Source organism: Rattus norvegicus, chromosome 1 (assembly GCF_036323735.1).
Source record: "Rattus norvegicus strain BN/NHsdMcwi chromosome 1, GRCr8, whole genome shotgun sequence".
Classification (NCBI taxonomy): domain Eukaryota; kingdom Metazoa; phylum Chordata; class Mammalia; order Rodentia; family Muridae; genus Rattus; species Rattus norvegicus.
Window position 1 is genome coordinate 10,212,794 of NC_086019.1, and position 17,976 is coordinate 10,230,769.

At 45.4% G+C, this 17,976-nt stretch overlaps 1 protein-coding gene across 10 annotated transcripts in view; it reads left to right on the forward strand.

Annotated features, from left to right (window-relative positions):
* Positions 1 to 17,976, forward strand: part of Hivep2 (HIVEP zinc finger 2) — a 199,210-nt gene that overhangs the window by 35,914 nt on the left and 145,320 nt on the right. For 4 of the 10 annotated variants that reach the window (XM_063287903.1, XM_039109863.2, XM_039109882.2 and 1 more), the window contains exon 2: positions 6,124 to 6,198. The gene's annotated coding sequence lies outside the window, so the exon portion shown is untranslated. 10 annotated transcript variants of the gene reach the window in all.

Genomic DNA, 17,976 nt, shown 5'->3' on the forward strand with positions numbered 1-17,976 from the left:
GTATTCAGCCTGTAGCATCCTTACCTTACACAAACGGTCCTCAAAAAAGTTCAGATCATATCATCAAACACTGATCTGAAATGAAGATGTCTCTCTTTACATGGCTAATGTTGGGTCCTATTTTATGTGGCTAATTATCCTTTAATAGATCGTAATGATTTCCCCAGAGCATGGTCCATCTGTTAAAAGTAGATACATTTATTAGGTAGGTGTGTTAATTAGAAAAACTCACACCAGTGCTAGCACACGCATGAGTTCCACATAGCAAAGAAGAACAAAGCTGGCCTTGAACATACTGGCCCAAGGGGTCCTGCGTCTTAGCCTCTTGAGTAGCTGGGACTAGAAATGTGTGCCACTGCCCTTGGCTGAAGAATTGCTTTGAATAATGTGTAAGATAGGGGAAATTGTTCTGGGTTACTTTGTTCTTTGGTGCGGAACTGAACTTGGAATTCATTTCTGTCGGAAAGAGAGGAAGAGGTGAGAAGTCTTTTACCCATAGGAACACACGTAGTTCTTAGTGAAAAACCTGGGATAGAGTATTTTCCTGACTGTAACATCTTACCAGTTAGACTTGGGTTGACTCGCTGGGCAGGAAGGAGCTGGTTATTTAGCTCCAGGTCTCCTATTGTATTTCATTTTATTCAAAACTACATGCTCAAACTTGCCTCGTGCCCGAATCATCCTTTCCTTTCTGATCAACGACCGTAATGTCAGCTCAGAACAATCTAAGAACCTGGCCTGATTCTGGCAGTGGTCTAAGAATGACACGGAAAGAACAGTGGCTTTTGCGTCGTGTGCGTTCTCAGAGGCCGTGCAAGCTGGTCTCAGTGATGCATGCACAAGGAACTCAGTGTGCTCAAAGACGGGATGGGAGGCGTAAAACAGCTGCAGGTCCATAGATAAAGATCAAGGCCAGTTACAGGAAGGAAGTGGGCAAGATTCTATGGAAGATACGGGCTTTGAAGTACAGTTAACATCTTTGGAAGGAAAACTGGGGCTGGAAGACGGCATCCCAGGAAGAGTGAATGTTACAGATAGAATTAGGATCATGTTATAGGACAGAATAAGAGCCGGGTATTGTAGAAGTTCTCAGAGGACTGTCCACACTGACTGCTCTGTGGTCTCTATAGAGTGCAGAATTATGGTCTGGAATGAACGGAAATGTGTGAGGGTCTGACCGAGCAGTCATTATAGCATAGGCTGGACTATTGAACACACTGGCGGCTCTTCAGTGAAAGTCATTGAACGGAAAGTCCCTTAGTGCCTCTGAACTTTGACCCTCTGGGATTGAGCTTTCTTGGGAAGAGGAAGCTGAGGAAGATAGGTTTGAGTGACGGAGCAACTAGGAACATGAGAAGGTTAAGGATCAGGTAATGGCACCCAGTATAAATGAAGTGAGATGTTAAGAGGCTCCAGGTGTGTCTAGAATAATTCACCAAAGCCATCCCTGTATAGTCTGAGGAATATGTTGAACTAGTGCTTCTGGGGAGGATGCGGGACTCATGTCAAGCCACACCTAGCATCAGCTTTCTCTGTAGTTTCTTTGTTGTCTCGGCCTTACACAGACGCCTCATTTCTCTGGTTACTTACATAATAATTAAACCTCATTAAAGAAGAAGATTCTAGAGAAATTCCAAATTTTGCTGCATGTGTGCCGCTGTCATCTGCTTTCCACCTGAACTTTGACTTTTGTAGATCGGTCCTGGGCTCGGCTCCTCTCCTGTGTTGATTACAGCTGTTTGCTCTTGGTTTGTAGTTCCCTTTAGGTCAAGTTTATGAATGAGGAGCCTGAGAAGGAAGTTTGTTAACATGTAGGTGGAGCAGGATATAAGGGCCAAGTAACAAGGACAGGATGCTGAAGATAAACATGGAAATCCATCCATCTATCTGTCCGTCTGTCCACCCATCCATCCATCCATCTGTCCATCCATCTGTCCACTCACCAACCCACCCACCCACCCATCCATCCATCCACCCACCAACCCACCCACCCATCCACCCATCCATCCACCCACTATCCCAACTCATCCATCCATCCATCCATCCATCTACCCACCCACCAATCCATCCACCAACCCACCCACCCACTCATCCATCCATTCACCCACCAACCCACCCATCCATCTGTCCATCCATCTGTCCACTCACCCATCCATCTGTCCACCCACCAACCCACCCACCCATCCACCCATCCATCCACCCACTATCCCAACTCATCCATCCATCCATCCATCCATCTACCCACCCACCAATCCATCCACCAACCCACCCACCCACTCATCCATCCATTCACCCACCAACCCACCCATCCATCTGTCCATCCATCTGTCCACTCACCCATCCATCTGTCCACCCACCAACCCACCCACCCACCCATCCATCCATCCATCTCAACTCATCCATCTATCCATCTCAACTCATCCATCCATCCATCCATTCACCAATCCACCCACCCATCCATCCATCATCCTTCCATCCATCCATCCATCCATCCATCCATCCACCCACCCACCCACCCGCCCGCCCGCCCACCCTGGTTTACTGTGCACTGCCGAGGTGAGGCACCTGCCCAGTGTGAGTTTCCTTTCTAGCTCTCCTTTTATTGCTTCTATCTTTCTCCTGTCACCCCTCTGCAAAGGTTTCCAATTTCTTCATGACAGCTGATTGTCCCCAGGGGTAACAGCAAGGCCTCCGATAGTGTTGGCAGCAGCTGGTTTTATTTTTGGTTTTCGTCAGGTGTTTGTAAGTTGAGAGCTGCGTGTATTCAAACAATGTGATTTGGTGGCGTATATGACCTCTCATGGAAACAGCGGGTGTGGCAACGGATGAAATGAACAGTCTTTAACGGCACATTCTTCTGTGCACTCTGAAATCCTGAGTGTGGGTGAGCGGCTTGGAGAAGGTCTCTGTGCTGTGGACCGTCCAGTCTCACTGCATGCAGATTTATGTCTTGCTTGGGTTAGAGACCTAGTCTTTGATGAATTCTCGTATGGAATAATCATGGTTTTATGGGATTAATAGATTGAGCGGCTTTATTTTGGAGCCTAGCAGGTTGCTGTTAGGCCGTTGTTACTGCCCAGTTTATAATTCACCTCAGCAGCAGTACTGTGGGATACAGAAACGACCTGCTATGAACCAGTTTGATTTAAAAAATTCCCTTCTATATGCTAGTCTTTGCCTACATAGGTACCTTTGAAATAGTTGACTCTTTTTTTTAAAGGAATTATTTATTTATTTTATATAGATATCTTCAGATAAAACAGAACAGATCCCATTACAGATGATTGTGAGCCACCATGTGGTTGCTGGGATTTGAACTCAGGACCTCTGGAAGAGCAGTGAGTGCTCTTAACCACTGAGCCATCTCTCCAGCCGGAAGCAGTTAACCCCTATCTTTAATTACTGTCTTGCTGTTGAAAACATTTCCTTTTTTCTAATTTCTTCATTTTAATGGCCACATTGTGATTGAATAAGAGGACTCTTCGGCCGCTCCCCATGGAACAGACCTTCCACACTGCAAACTGCTACTGTGATATGCCTTAGCCTTGGTGTTTCTTACTTAGTTTTGTTCCAGTGAAATGGGGAGAGAGAAGTCTGCAGGAGATGGTTATGACTTACTTTAAGAAGGCATTGAAAAATGATAGAACTTTCAAAACAGAAAACAGCCCCCAAAGTCCCCACAACACTGGTTCTCCACCTTCTAGCAAGTTTGGTAATCAGTTACCAGAGTCAGTGAGTGAATCCTGGGAGCCCCTTGATTCCTGGCCTGGCTGGGGACTTCATAAAATGATGTCTTTTTGAGGACAGTGTGTCCCAGAAGCTGTGCGTTTTACTTTGAATTTCTTGAATGTACTGGGGTCAAGAAAACTCACGAGCCCCTGAGCATTGATATCAGACGAGGGCAGAAGCAGTGGCTCCATTGTCCACGCTCGTTCAATGGCAAGGACAGATTTGTAGAAAGTATGCACTCTGGCCTGAAGGGGAGTGATTTTCAAATATTGTTTGAAGCATCCTTAGTATGTTGGTGCATGCACAGTGGCTAATAGTCAAAGTTTTAAGTCCTATGTCTAGGTGTACGGTCTTTTAGATTATTTATTATAGTAGAAAAAAAACCTTTGGGAAAAGATCTGATTCTTTTTTTTTTTAATTTTTTATTAGATATATTTCTTTACTTACATTCCAAATGTTATTTCCGTTCCTGGTTTCCCATCCATAAGCCCCCATCCCTTCCTCTCCCCTTCCCCCATACGGGTATTCCCCCCATACATCCCCCTTACTCCCACCCCCCCATATTCCCTTGGCAAGACCAAGGGCTTTCCCTTCTGCTGCTGCCCCAACAAGGCTATTCTCTGCTACATATGCAGTTGGAGCCCTGGGCCAGTCCATGTAGAGTGAAAAGATCTGATTCTTAAGATCTGATTCTGCTCTCATTAGGATCATTACAAGTCCTGGGTAACTTTGGGTGCTCACTAACTGGCTAGTCAACCTTGCCTGCTTTCATTGCCGATATCCTGTTTCTTTCCACATATTTATTATTTTATCCACCAGTTTTTCAACGTGTCATGTACTCTCTGCTGCTGTCCGTCAGCCAAAAGATGGGACCAACCATTGTCAAGCAGTGGGGCGCTCTAGCTAGGGTGCTCAGAAGGTCTTGAACCGTCGTCGTGATATTGGCGGGGTTGTTGCATTGTGGTAGACTGGGTCTGTTTCAAGTGTGTTGTCTCTGGCAATGAAAGTAGACATTCTTTCTGTGATGAGAAGGGCCTGGGCTACAGCAGGTGAAGATGTTATTCTGGGCCGTTTCGGAGGCATTAAGATTTAAAAGGAAGCGTGGAACAAACCCCGCCAAATCGCCCTGCAAAGGGCTGGTCTGAGGCTGGGAATGGTGGCTTACTGGATAAAGCGATTGCTGCAGAAGCGTGAGATTATGAATCCAAATCTCTAGCATTGATATGAAAGCTGGGCACAGAGTCATGCACCTGTGACCCCGGATCTGGTGAAGTGGAGACAGGTGGATCTCTGGGTTCCCTGACCTGCCAGTTCCAGCTAAAACGATGAGGCCAAGTCTGGTCGAAAGACCCTTCTGTCAAAAGAGTTCAGTGGAGGGTGGGGGTAAGGCACTCGATACGGATTGACATGGGTGAGCACACATATTTATACACCACCTCCAAATACAAAGAACAAAAGAAAGAGAAGAAAAATTGTGACTTTTGTCCATTGGGATGTGTGATGAGCACATTTAAAAAATTCGGTTGGCTTAAAAGTTGATCCAGTTTTGATTAGGTACTCATTTCCAGCATGACATACGATAGCACAACTATGTGCCACGATACGCTCCACCCCCTTCCTATAGGATTGACTGTTTTGAGGAACAGTGGCCAGGAGTTTTGTAAAGTTATGGGTTTGGGTGTAGGAAACTGTATTTTGTTCGGGTGATGTCCCATTGTCATGTTTGTGCCCTGGTGACATCAACCTTGATCACTTGGTTGAAACAGAGGCTGCCCCATCTTTTTAACTATAAAATTAGTACATTTTTCGTCAAAACTCTGCTTGATTCAAAAAAATTACGTTTTTCTCTCTTGCAGATAGGTGGCCTTTATCAGCATATTTTGTTAATTTCGATCTGGATTCAGGAATGTCTGTCATATTCTTTAGGTTATCATCCAATGTCATCACTGTTTATTTTACTACTCTTAAGTATTTCCTTTTCTCTTCCCCCCTTTTCCCTCTTCTCCCTCCTTCCCTCCCCCTTTCTGTCTTTTTCTTTCTGTCTTTTTCTTTCACACAAGGTTTTTCTGTGTCCTCTGTCTTCCCTGGAACTCTGTATGTAGTCCAGATTGTCCTTGAACTCACAGAGATCCTCCTGCCTCTGCCTCTCAAGCACTGGGATTAAAGGTCTGCATCACCGCGCCTGGTGTCCTGAGTTACTTTCTGACGTTTATTTTGGTAGCACCATGTGGCTTGGCCCAGCAGATGTTACCTACATGTTATTTCTCCTTCCCCCTATGTGTTAATGCTCTCATAGTTCAAACCTTTAGACTGAATGTTTCACCCATTTTCAATCACATTTTAATGTACGACTTGTAGATGGAGGGGTTATAATGTGAAACTTCTTGTCAGCAGATTGGTGAATTCACCTGAGAAATTGAGACTCAAGATTATGAGAAGTTGTGACTAGGACCAGAAGCAGATGTCCAGGTAGGAAACCCAAACTTGCTTTGCCCAACTCCTTCGAGCTTGTTTTTGCAAAAGTCGAGAGGCTACACCTAAGAAGGATGGATGGTTAGAGGTACTGTTGGTGCAAAGAAATCACTCAGTCTTTTTCAGCTTTTGTTACCCAGCTTCCAAACTGCAGTTCAGTAGCAGAGCTTTGAAACCAGGTCCAAAAGGAACTTGCAGGCATATGCTTATATTTGAAAATGTATTCTAGACATGATTTTGATTCTTGAAAAACAGCTGAAAAGCCATTATCACAATAGAAATCACACTTGTGAGATGTTTGATACGTATCTCACTACACTTATTAAATATGGATTTATTTGCATTTTCGTTTCTCACACACTTCCCTGGATACTGCTCCATCATGAACACCTGCTAGAAGGGGTGGGGCTGAGGGAGGCTCACGTCACCACGTAGGTGCTCAAGTATTGATATGTGGATGTTAGAAAAGCGAGAATCGTTTCACCAGGTGCTTTTATTGTGTTGGTGCTGTGAAGTTAAGAAACATCTCGCCAAGAGAAGAGCTGAGATGCAATAGCAGTTACTGCGACAGTGACTCTCACCTCTGCTGCAGGTGTGTGTAGGTGCGATGACGCTCGGGCTAAACTACAGAGGTTCCAACTCCAGGCCAACATCCAGTCTGTCAGAGGGGATGTGTACACAAATGCATTCAAAGCCTGTTGCTCAGGGTATGTTTGTAGGAAAGAAAGCTGAGGAGTCTGAGTTCTGATCACGTGTGTGTGTGTGTGTGTGTGTGTGTGTGTGTGTGTGTGTGTGTGGTGTGTGTGAGAGAGAGAGAGAGAGAGAGAGAGAGAGACAGACAGACAGAGAGAGAGACTGAGAGAGAGACTGAGAGAGAGAGACAGAGACAGACAGAGACAGAGACAGAGAGACAGAGACAGAGAGAGAGAGACGGACAGAGAGAGACAGAGAGAGACAGAGAGACAGAGAGAGAGACAGACAGAGACAGAGACAGACAGAGACAGAGAGAGACAGAGACAGAGAGAGAGACAGAGAGAGAGATGATCAGCCCCGTCTGATAGGAGGCCACGGATTTGTATTAGGGGCTACACATTTGTAAGCCCAGCCACTGTTCTTCTGCCCCTTCTCTTTCCAGCAGAGGAGAAGCAAGAAGAGACAGTGCAGGCAGGCTACTGCAAGAAACCCGCTCTTGTTCCCTCTAGTAATGTCAGCAGAGATAGAGTACTGCTTTTCTGGGTGTCTTGGGGGCAGGGCCTCTGGGTGATTTCCAGTGTCATTTTAGAAAGCACCGTGAAATGGTGGCTTTACATCCACAGGGACTGCTGACCACTGCTTTTGGTTTTCTTCTTTGTGACGGGGGCATGCACTGTGGATGTGATGCCTTTTGCTGAAATGCCAGGTGCCCATGGAGTGGTGGACTGAGTGTGGCTGCCTGTGCTGTCCTGGCCTTTTGTGGCACTCAGATGCCATTTCTTCTCCCACTGTTCACCCACTGTGTCTCACAGCCACACCCATCCCCCAGAAGACCCAGCCGCTCTTTGCTTCCTTTCTTCCTTTCATCAATCAGGATAGATGACACCACTCCTTCACTGTCTACCTGTCTATATTCCTATCCTGGGCTTAGAAATAGTAGAGCGCCCTTTGTTTTACTTGCTCCAGGACAGGAGAGAGAGGAGGAGTATTCTGATCTTTCCTGGTTGCTTTGAGAATAGTCTTTAACAAGTCTCAGACTACTTTTGTTCTGTGGAAAACTTGAATTTGAACATCGACTATCATCTCCACTGAGTACAGAGGTTAGGGATGAAAAAGAACATCTTATTCTATACAGACTATACCCCCTCCACCCCACAAGATAAGCATGCTATGTGGCTTATGCTGAACTGGAATTTGAAATCCTCCTGCCTCGGCATTCCAAATGCTAGGACTGCGTACTACCACTCCAAGCCTTAGATAGATCTTTGCTCTTTTCCAGTCCTCTGTCCAGAGTCATACATGCTTCCAGGGGTAGAAGGAGCTGAAGTGAGGCTGAAAGGGGGTAACAGCATGCTCTGTGGATACTTGTGCAAGAGCCAAATGTTGTTTGCACATCTTACTTGAAGACGCTTGCTAACAGATTCACAGAGTTGTGAATTAACATTATTTCTGTTGTGGGTGTTCTTGTTGGACTTAACTTTAAAAAGAGATGAGAAATTTGGACAGGTCTCAAGTGTAGAGTTAGCTAGAACCATGTGAACGTAGAGTGTGTCTTGGAATGAAGAAACAATGCATTTGCTCAGCCAGCTGCCTTATGAGAGGGCTTGACGTTTGACTGAGAGATCCTACTTCCACATGCGCACAGCTGAAACTGAGCCCACATGTAAACATGCACACATACATACAAACACTCTTAGTACATGCATGTACACATGAAGTGAAGAAGAAAGCAACAGGCATGGTGGCATATATCTGTAATCTCTCCACCATGGAGGGGGAATTTCTGAAGCTCAGTGGCCAACTAGTCTTGATCAATTGTGACCTCTGGGTTCCACAAGAGATTCTGCCTCAAAAGTCAGGTGGAGAGCAATAGAGGAAGACATGTAGCACCAATCTGTGGTCTCTCTGTGTGTGTACACACATGTGCATTCATACACGAGCATGTATACACGGTTACAATATACATACAGATAAACGAAAAAGAAATTAGCTGCAACCGGCTATTTATGCATACATAATTGGTTTCATTTATTAATTGTTCGAGTATTTTTGGTTAGCTCTTGTGTGCTCGCCAAGGCATGCAAAGAAGACACATATACCCCCTCCCCCAAATACATGCCCCAAGACCTAATGTACAGTGAGAACTGCACACTACATAAACAAGTAAAAAACAAAACAACAACCCCTACTACATTATGAAGCTGTCTGTATGAGGTTCAAAGTCTCCACTAAGCCTAGCTGTACCATGAAAGGAGCAATATCCTAGCTTCGCTTGAGGGATTTGACAGGGGCATAAATACGTGAGTTGCATCTTGCGGGATGGGTGGGAATTTGATAGCAGGAGAAGGGCGTTCTAGGGGTGCAGAGCCTTGGCACACAAAGCAGTGAGGCAGAGAGAAAAACAGCAGGCATTTCCCAGGGCGAGCAGCACACTGGCAAATGTTTGGAATGCAGGGTGGATGGAGGAGGAATGGAGTCCCAAGGGGAGAGTCTCCAGGGAGAGCTTGGCTGGGGCTCTGTCCATCAGGGTATGCCGAATGGTAGGTGTGATCTCCGTCCCGTAGTTAAGGGGACGTGCTCGGATTGGGATTTTATAGTGAGTCCGCATGGCCATCACAAGAACACAAGTTAGATGAATTCAGCAGTGTCTGAACTTAGATTTGAGAGATACAGCATTCCAGCCATTAAGGTGGCCCTCCAGAGAAAGTTAGAACTTAAGGCCTGGACTAATGATGTGGTGCCGGGGATAGTGTATACAGGATGACTTGTCGAGCATAGGAGACAGCACTGGCTGACTGAGCTGAGGTAGTGTGGAGAGGATGAAACAAGAGCCCCAGGACTGCAGCTTGGGTAACTGGGAAGTGCAGTGGTGAGACTGAGGAAGACCCGCAGGCCTTTGAGGAAAGCCATGTTGTACATTTGGTGAATCTGGGGGTCTCACAACTGTGGAAAGGTGTGATGATTTTTACTTTGCTTCTCCAACTTTGTGTTCTCCCCCCCCACCCCGTGTGTGTGTGTGTGTGTGTGTGTGTGTGTGTGTGTGTGTGTGTGTGTGTGTGTGTGTGTATGTACGTATGTACGTACGTACGTACCTATGGTTATCAGTCAGGTCTGATAAGAAGCCACAGATGCATTAGGGTCTTTCGCATTTGCAAGCCGAGCCAATGTCTTCGGTGCCCACTGATTCTTGTTCTCCAATGTGGGGGTGATGGGTGATACTGACGTGCGGGCTGCTTGTGGGAGGTGAAAGTGGCTGTTTCTACGAATTTCTGGACTCAAAGCCAGTTGTTCCTCCAATAGCCGGTTTATTCTTACCACACCGTCTTCAGGTTGATTACAAGCTCAACAGAGAGGCTGAAAACACAAATTCCACAAGAGAATGAAAGAGAACAGAACTGCCCAGGGGCAGGGCTACTGGAGACTCATTCACTCCCTCACCAGGATGTGTTGAGAGCAGGTTAGTGTAAGACAACAGAGACTTAGTCCTTGGCCACAGAGTCTTAGTGTCTCGCTGTGCAGGACAGGGCTAGAACCAAGGAGTTCTAAAGAGATGATCTGGACAAATCATATTTAACACCCACCTCTGTGTGTGTGTGTGTGTGTGTGTGTGTGTGTGTGTGTGTGTGTAATAGAACATGGACAGAAAGGAATGTAAAATATTGTGCAAATTGAGCATCAGTTCTACCACAGTCTATAATGTGCTCATCCTTCTAAGTGCACTCTTTTGCCCCATTTTGCCTCTGTAGAGCATCCTGACTTTTCACACTGCCTGTCTGGTTCTGCCTGTTTCTGTAATTGATAGCTATGAGGTCACACGTTCTGTTTTTGTGTGCATCTGGCTTATTTCACTCAGTCTATGTTAATGAGATTAATTCATGCTGTATGTACCAGCCATTTTTCCCCATGGCGGTGTGGAATTCCATTGTATGAATGTTCTTTAGCCATTTTACCACCCATGAGTTTGGATTCTTTGTACACTATCGGTAAGTACTTCTGTGGACACCATAATACACATCTGTAGGGTATAGTCCAGGGGCGGGCTCATTGCACCAAGAACTTCTGTGTATAAATTCTAGTATCTCCTTCCACTTGCCTTTTTCAAAAGGTGAAATACATGTAGGATCCAGTTGCCCCACTCTGGTGTAGTACTTCTGGCCATCTAATTATTATATATAAGCGTGATCTTGGAGATTTTCATTTGTCTTGTGGTTTATGAAGTTGGGCCCTTTTCATGCTTACTTTACTATTGGCTGCTCTGTTTAATAATGAGCCCATTGAAGTATTTGTCACTTTTCCTACTGGTTTTTCTTCCTTTCAAAGCATCACTATTAAACAAGAGAAATATCATGGAAGATCTGCCAAGAACTGGGATTTCGATGTAACAGAGCTATGCCTTATGCCCCACTGAATGTTGGTTTTGAATGTTTGTCTATGCAAAGGAGGAGTGAGATGTTAGACAGTGGGAGAGTTGGGAGGCAGAAAACACTTACCCATAGACGTGAACCCTTTTATACATGCTGACAAGGGGGAATGGTCATCAAAGAGGGACAGTTAGAAAAAGTTAGGAAGTAAGAAAAAAGGTGAGAACCAACTAAGCAGAATCCTGGAATAGCCACTGATCTTAGAGACAGAAGCTGTGCTGTTGTACTAATTGTCAAGCTCTCTGACAAAACATGGATTTGGGGGTTTGGCCCTGCTTATGATGTGGGCATTGTCCTAGACACAACTTTGAGAAGCCTTCCTTGGAGCACCGTGCTTTGGAAGAGAGCGGCAGGGTTGGGTACCAGGAACCAACAACATTTTGACTAAGGAACAAATGAAATGAGAAAGAAAAATAGGTTAAAGATAAAGGGGAGACAACAAGATCAGGAGGATAATAAAATAATTAAGAATTCAAGGCCTGGGGAATGTCCCTTCACAGTTCTTCTTTGTAAAATGGAAATTTCAGTGCATGCTAAATGGACATCAAATGATTTTTAAGTCAACTCGTGAAGACTAGCACCAAGGCTGCAAGGTTGCACCTGGTCAAAATAAAGTGCAGCCGTTGACAAGGTAAACGGGCTACAAAGCCAAAGTTTTCATTATTGAAAGCAAAACTTTAGTTTTTATTGTTTTCCAACACTTGTTCACTTGTTATCCTATAACAAGTGTACTCCATGGAGTAAGGTAGTTGAACGCAGTTACATTGGGTTGCTTTATAAACTTTACAATATTGAACTGTGACTGACCAAACCGCCATCAGATTCTGTGACTTTTAAGCCTGTTGCTGGGGTTTTGTGAAGATTCAGTGAGGCCTGAGTGAGGGCAATGTCTGATATTCAGTCAATGGGGACAGGTTGGTAGGACAGTTATGGACATATACTCTGAATGCCACCAAGTTCAAACCACAACCCCACTGCTCACCAGGTATACCCCAGGGAAGGTTAAACTTGAGTCAGTTTTCTCCTCTGTAAAATAAGAGAAGCACCAGTGCCTACCTGAATGTGTTCCTGAGATAACCTCGTAAGAGTAAAATTCTTGGGATAGCACAGACTATAGTGTGGGCACTCAGTCTTATCCTGAAACATAGCTAATACCGTCATATCCTCTATTAAAGGTGCATACAGTTTTAAATAGACTATTCAAGGTTGGAGAGTGTGTGTGTGTGTGTGTGTGTGTGTGTGTGTGTGTAAAGTGTAATTTTGTTAAGTTATAGTTTGTTTGAGCGTTATTCAGTTAAGATCACTAGCCACTTATGCTTTTGTGCATAAACTGCTCTGTGCTGTAACGATGCTTAACACATGCTTCTCCTCTCCTGAATGCTCAAACTTTGGGACGGGATGGGATCCTATCTGTTTCCACCTGGGTAATACTTGGGCTCTGCTGAGAAATAGCTGGAAAATAACACATTGCACCCGAAAGAATGCTGCTGCCTTGTCCAGAGCCGCAGGCACTGAAATGAATGGGGCAGATGAGTAGATATCAGGAAACCCAGCATTCAAGGGATGATGCTAGCCCTGATTACGTGGGTTGTATTCAACTTACCTCAGACATAGCTGATTTCCTCACCTGAGAAACAGGCTCGCCGCTCCCTTCCTGAGGTGTCAGGAAGATTAAATCAACAAATATCTGTAAAGATGCTTTATGACCCGTGAGATGCCGCACATCTGTGCAGTTTGGCATGATTTATGTGATCATCCGTGGCATGGCTGAAGACTGATGGCTCGGCAATGAGCACTTATTTATAATTATGTAATTTTAATAGGATTACAGGGAACCGTATTCTCTGTAGAGTAACCTCCAGTCTGATAATGGATGGTTAAGTTCCTGCAGAGATCAGACCAAAAGGAAACAATACCATGGCTGGAAGGTGGAGTAGAGCTTGGAAAGGGCTGAGCTAAGGCACAGTTGCAGTAGATGTGGGCCCTGAGGGTCACTCTGTAGCTCCCTTTCCCAAGCCCTTACTCCATTCATACTCCAACTGTTAGCTCAGGCTTTGAAGTCAGACCCACGTTAAGATCCCTGCTCTGCCCTCTGCTAGACAGGACTTACCAACACCTCTGGGCTTCCGTTCTCTCCTCTCCACAAGAGAGTCAGGCAATTCTCAGTGTTAGAGATGACACTGTAAAAGTTTCTCCACAAGTAGCAGTTTCCTCCTGACTCCTCCTGGTCAGATCTCAAGACCAACGGACTCCCACACCTGCTGAGTGGGAATATGGAGAGCTCAGGTATCGACAACGCATTCACGAAGGGGATTCTGTGTGCCAGGCTCCAGTTCAAAGCATATCACGTATATTGATCTCACCGAGACTCTAAAACGTAGCTGATGCCCTTTGGTGCCAGCCTTCCCTACTGGACTTCTATCCACAGTGCCACCTTGCTAAGGCCACCAGCAGGTTATAGTCTTTGCAATTTATGACTCGGTATCTTTCCCTTATTTCTGGATTATTCCTGCATCCCTCTGGTCAGTATAGGGATATGGGAAGGGGGATGAACGGACGGATTGATTGTTTCACAAGAATTGTTTGTCCGAGTGGGTGTATCTGTTGTTGGAATCAGTGCTGTTTCTGTTGAGATTTATTATTCGGAAGTATCATACATTTACACAATGTATCTTAATCATATCTCCCCCCACTCGCTCCCTCCAACCCACCCCAAACCTCCTCCTAATACATCTGCATCCCGACGTAACATACCCTTAACAAACAACAAACAAGCTGCCACATCCTATTAGTGCTGTCCAAGTGTGCAAGAGTATGGAGTTAGTCGCTGGGGGGCATGGACAGTGTTAGCTCTAACCACCTCCTAACTAAAGCAAAGCCACCCTCCCGGCCATCACCTGCCAATGAAAGGCGACAAGGGCCAACTTGTGGAGGAGGGGCTTGTTTGTTTGTTGCTTTGTTTTCATGTTTTACTTCCAGGTCACAGGTCATCATTGAGGAACTCAGGCTTGGCACTAAGGGGAAACAGAGCAGTGGACGAACATTGCTTTTCGCCTCGCTCAGCTTGCTTTCTTGATCAACGTAGGCGCACTTGCCCAGGGCCAGCACCAGGAACCGTAGTTGGGGGTGGGGTGGGGCGCTTCTCACAGCAAGTATCAATCAAGAAAATATGCCCCCCCTTAAACCATGTGTTTACAGACAATCTGATGGAGACAATTCCTAAAATTAGGTTCCTACTTCCCAGGTGACTCTAGTCTGAGTCAAGTTGACAAAACAAAACAAATGTCTCTGTCTGTCTCTCTCTCTCTCTGTCTCTCTCTCTGTCTCTCTCTCTGTCTCTCTCTCTGTCTCTCTCTCTCTCTCTCTCTCACACACACACACACACACACACACACACACACACACACACACAAATGAAAAAACGAAAACCAAAACACCAGCACAGCTATCCGGATAGGGGTGGTGCCTGGGAAGCCTTACTCCATGCTGGAAATTTTAACTGATTTGATCTGGTGTGGGTCTTGTATAGGTAACTGTGTCTGCTGTGTTCATGTGTAACAGCCATGTCATGCAAGTTTTGAGCTTGTAATGAACTCTCACTGAACTTCGCTTTCTTTTGTGCAGTGCAGTAATTATACTTGTTATGAAAACCGTGGGGCCAATCCTGGCACCGTTTCCAGCTCTAATCTCCTGCCCCTTCCTCCCTGTTTAAGTAGTAGGCTTTCACTGAGGACAAAGCCTGGGTCATAGCTTGCCATCTGTTTACATTTTAAGTCAGTAGAATCCCTTGCTATTTAGCATTTTCACAGTTCAAAACAGTGATGCTTCTCCATGAGATGACTAATCGATCTCTTTGAGAGGGCATGAGGATCTTCAGTCCATACCTTCACATTTATCTGCTTGTTAGGCACTGCTTTTAATGAGGTAAGGCTTATCCCGTCTGTCTTGTCATCGTTTTGCATCCCTTGTCCGGATAGGTGGACTCAGAACGCAGTCCCTTTAAGAACCACATGGCATCAGCAAAAATAACCTAGAGCAGCTCCGGTTACTGCCAGGCTCCAAAGACTCTTCAAGGGGTCAGGTTGCTCATGTCCAGTCTCCACTGCAGGGATGCAGGGAGAGCATTCTCCGAGCCAGGAGAGGCACCCAGTGTTGATTCGTGCTCGTATGTCCCACCATTTGCCAAGGGGCCCTCAACTGGACTTGTCTTCTTCCCTCACCGTGGAAGACTTCCAGAGTGGGTTACTTAGGTTGCTTTAGTTTAACTGCAGCCCTGTTCTAGGTCCCGAGCATTAGACCCAATCTTCCCTATAATCTGGGGCTTTGTATTAGTAAATTGAAAACAGAAATGAAAATCGTCAAAGCCCACAAACAAGGGTCAGCCATGGCCAAGGTGTAGGTGCTAGATGAGGAGGAGAGGTCACATGAGGACACACCCTTGTCCCTGGACCCCAGAACCTCTCTGCACATGTATGTTCCTCATGGCCTTTCTTTTAGAGGAATGGTTTTACTGACTGGGCACAAGCAAAAGTTGATACAATAGGTTCTAATGTTCCACAAAGACCAACCAACCAACCAAGTGACCGACCAACCGACCAACCAGAATGAACTTCTTTATTAGGTCCAGTTTTTCAGTTGTGGATTGACAGGGAAATGTCCTAAGAGACACTCCAGTGTATGGCATGAAACGAAGATCTAGTGAGGATTTTACCATCTAGGGTTTTGTTTTGCTGCCTAATAGTAAGTTGGAAAGGACAGAATTTTAATTGTGTATCTGTGAGTCACTTAGCCATCTTCTAGGTAGAAGGCAGGGAGAGGCTCAGAGAGGGCAGGTCGCTTATATGGAAGTAGATCTGAACTTGCAGCCCAAGCACCCAGATGATTCGTCATGAAGATAGTTCCAAGAGGCAAGATCTCTCCCAGCCCTGACTTTTGTCGTTAAATGGGAATTGCACCCACTACACAGTACGAGTGCTTCATAAGGTGTCACAAAGATTTGCTGAGTGAGTGTGGCTGAGAACGCGTTTCAGAAACACTAATTAATGTATTAGTAATCGTGCAGTTTGCACACGGATGTGATTAGAACGGCCTATGGTACGGTCTCTAGTAAGAAGAACAAATGGATGGAATGAGGTTTTCTCTTAGAATCATAGACTACTAGGGCTGTTTCTGTAGCGTTGAGATAAGAAGTGTAAGCTGTGGGCGGACAGTGAACCCGATGGCTTTGTAGACTGATTCCATCCATGTACTTCCCTGAAAGCTGGAGCTAATAAAATCCTCAGCCTGTCTTGGAGTTGTCCTGTAGATGATGTTATGGATAAAGGGGAGATTAACTCATGAGCTGAAAGTTATAGAACGAAAAGGAACTGTTACTACTGTTTAAATTTCATCAAGGGCTGGCAGTCCCTTCCCATATAGTACCTCCGGTGTAATTAAGGAGGTAGGGCGTATACATGAGAGCTGATTTAAACATCGTCCTGGGTTGGTGACAGACAAAGACTGTACACCGCGGGTAATGTATAATGAACCCACGTGTCCTTTTACTGGAGTTTATAAATGGAAGAGTAACCGTCCTTCTAATTATTTTGAGCTTGAACTTTCCCTATAGACATGGACCCAGATCCGTAAGACATATGCATGCTTCTTTATAGGACCTTGTTCTCTAATAACACAGGGCTGGAGAGCTGAATGTTATTTTTATGACTCCCAGTTAAAGCATTTGCATTAATCTTTATGTGTCTGGTTTATCTTACTTAATCATTATTATAGAAGAGTCAGGAGCTGTAATTAAAGTAGTAATCTCTGACAGATGGGAGGTCAAATGTTTCTTTGCTACAGAAAGCCGAGCTGAGATGGGGAACCTCAGAGCTGGGGTTTCCTCCTGACGCCTGTGCACTTGCTGCTGTAGTCTGTGTCTCTGGGTCATGTCCGTCCATTTTGTTAATTCAGCTACTCATCCGCTCCAACATGGGCACTCCATTGTGCAGGGGAACCCGACTGCAGTGAGCTCATAGCTGGACTGCAATGAACTTGTTCTGTGGGCAGAACAAGTGCATTAAGATGTAGTTGCCTAAAGTGAGGGACTGTATTAGCTTTGTAAAATACGGTCATTAAAGAGCATATGGAAGGAGCTGCCCTGGGGCCCTGTCACGTGACCCTCTGACGCTGTGCTGAGTACTTTCTACCCCGCATCAGAGTAAATTTGTATAGGGAGCAAGGGCTACAGCCACACGGTCTGATTTTCCTAACAGAAGGGGCAACGTCGAGTTTGTGAAGGCACTAATACCCTAAAAAGCACTGGTGCTTGAATGCTTGAGGACATGACTGATTTGGTGAACAGGGTGAGTGCCAGGTACATAATGGGGCTCCCCTTGTATCAGGGTGGTAGCCCCACAGTACCATGGGGCTGTTGGTTCTAAAGACGTAAAAATCAATTCCATAGCCATAGTAGGCAGTTTCAAGTGTATTGAACAGCACGGGTGTGTGGACATGTGCTAGTGTGCTGACATCTGATAAATGTGTGTGTTTGTACATAGAAGGAAGAAATGTTCTGTTGCTGGGCATCCTGGTGCACACCTTCTTTAATATCCCAGCCCTTAGGAGGCAGAGGCAGCAAATCTCTGAGTTCAAGGCTAGACTGGTTTATGTAGTGAATTCCAGG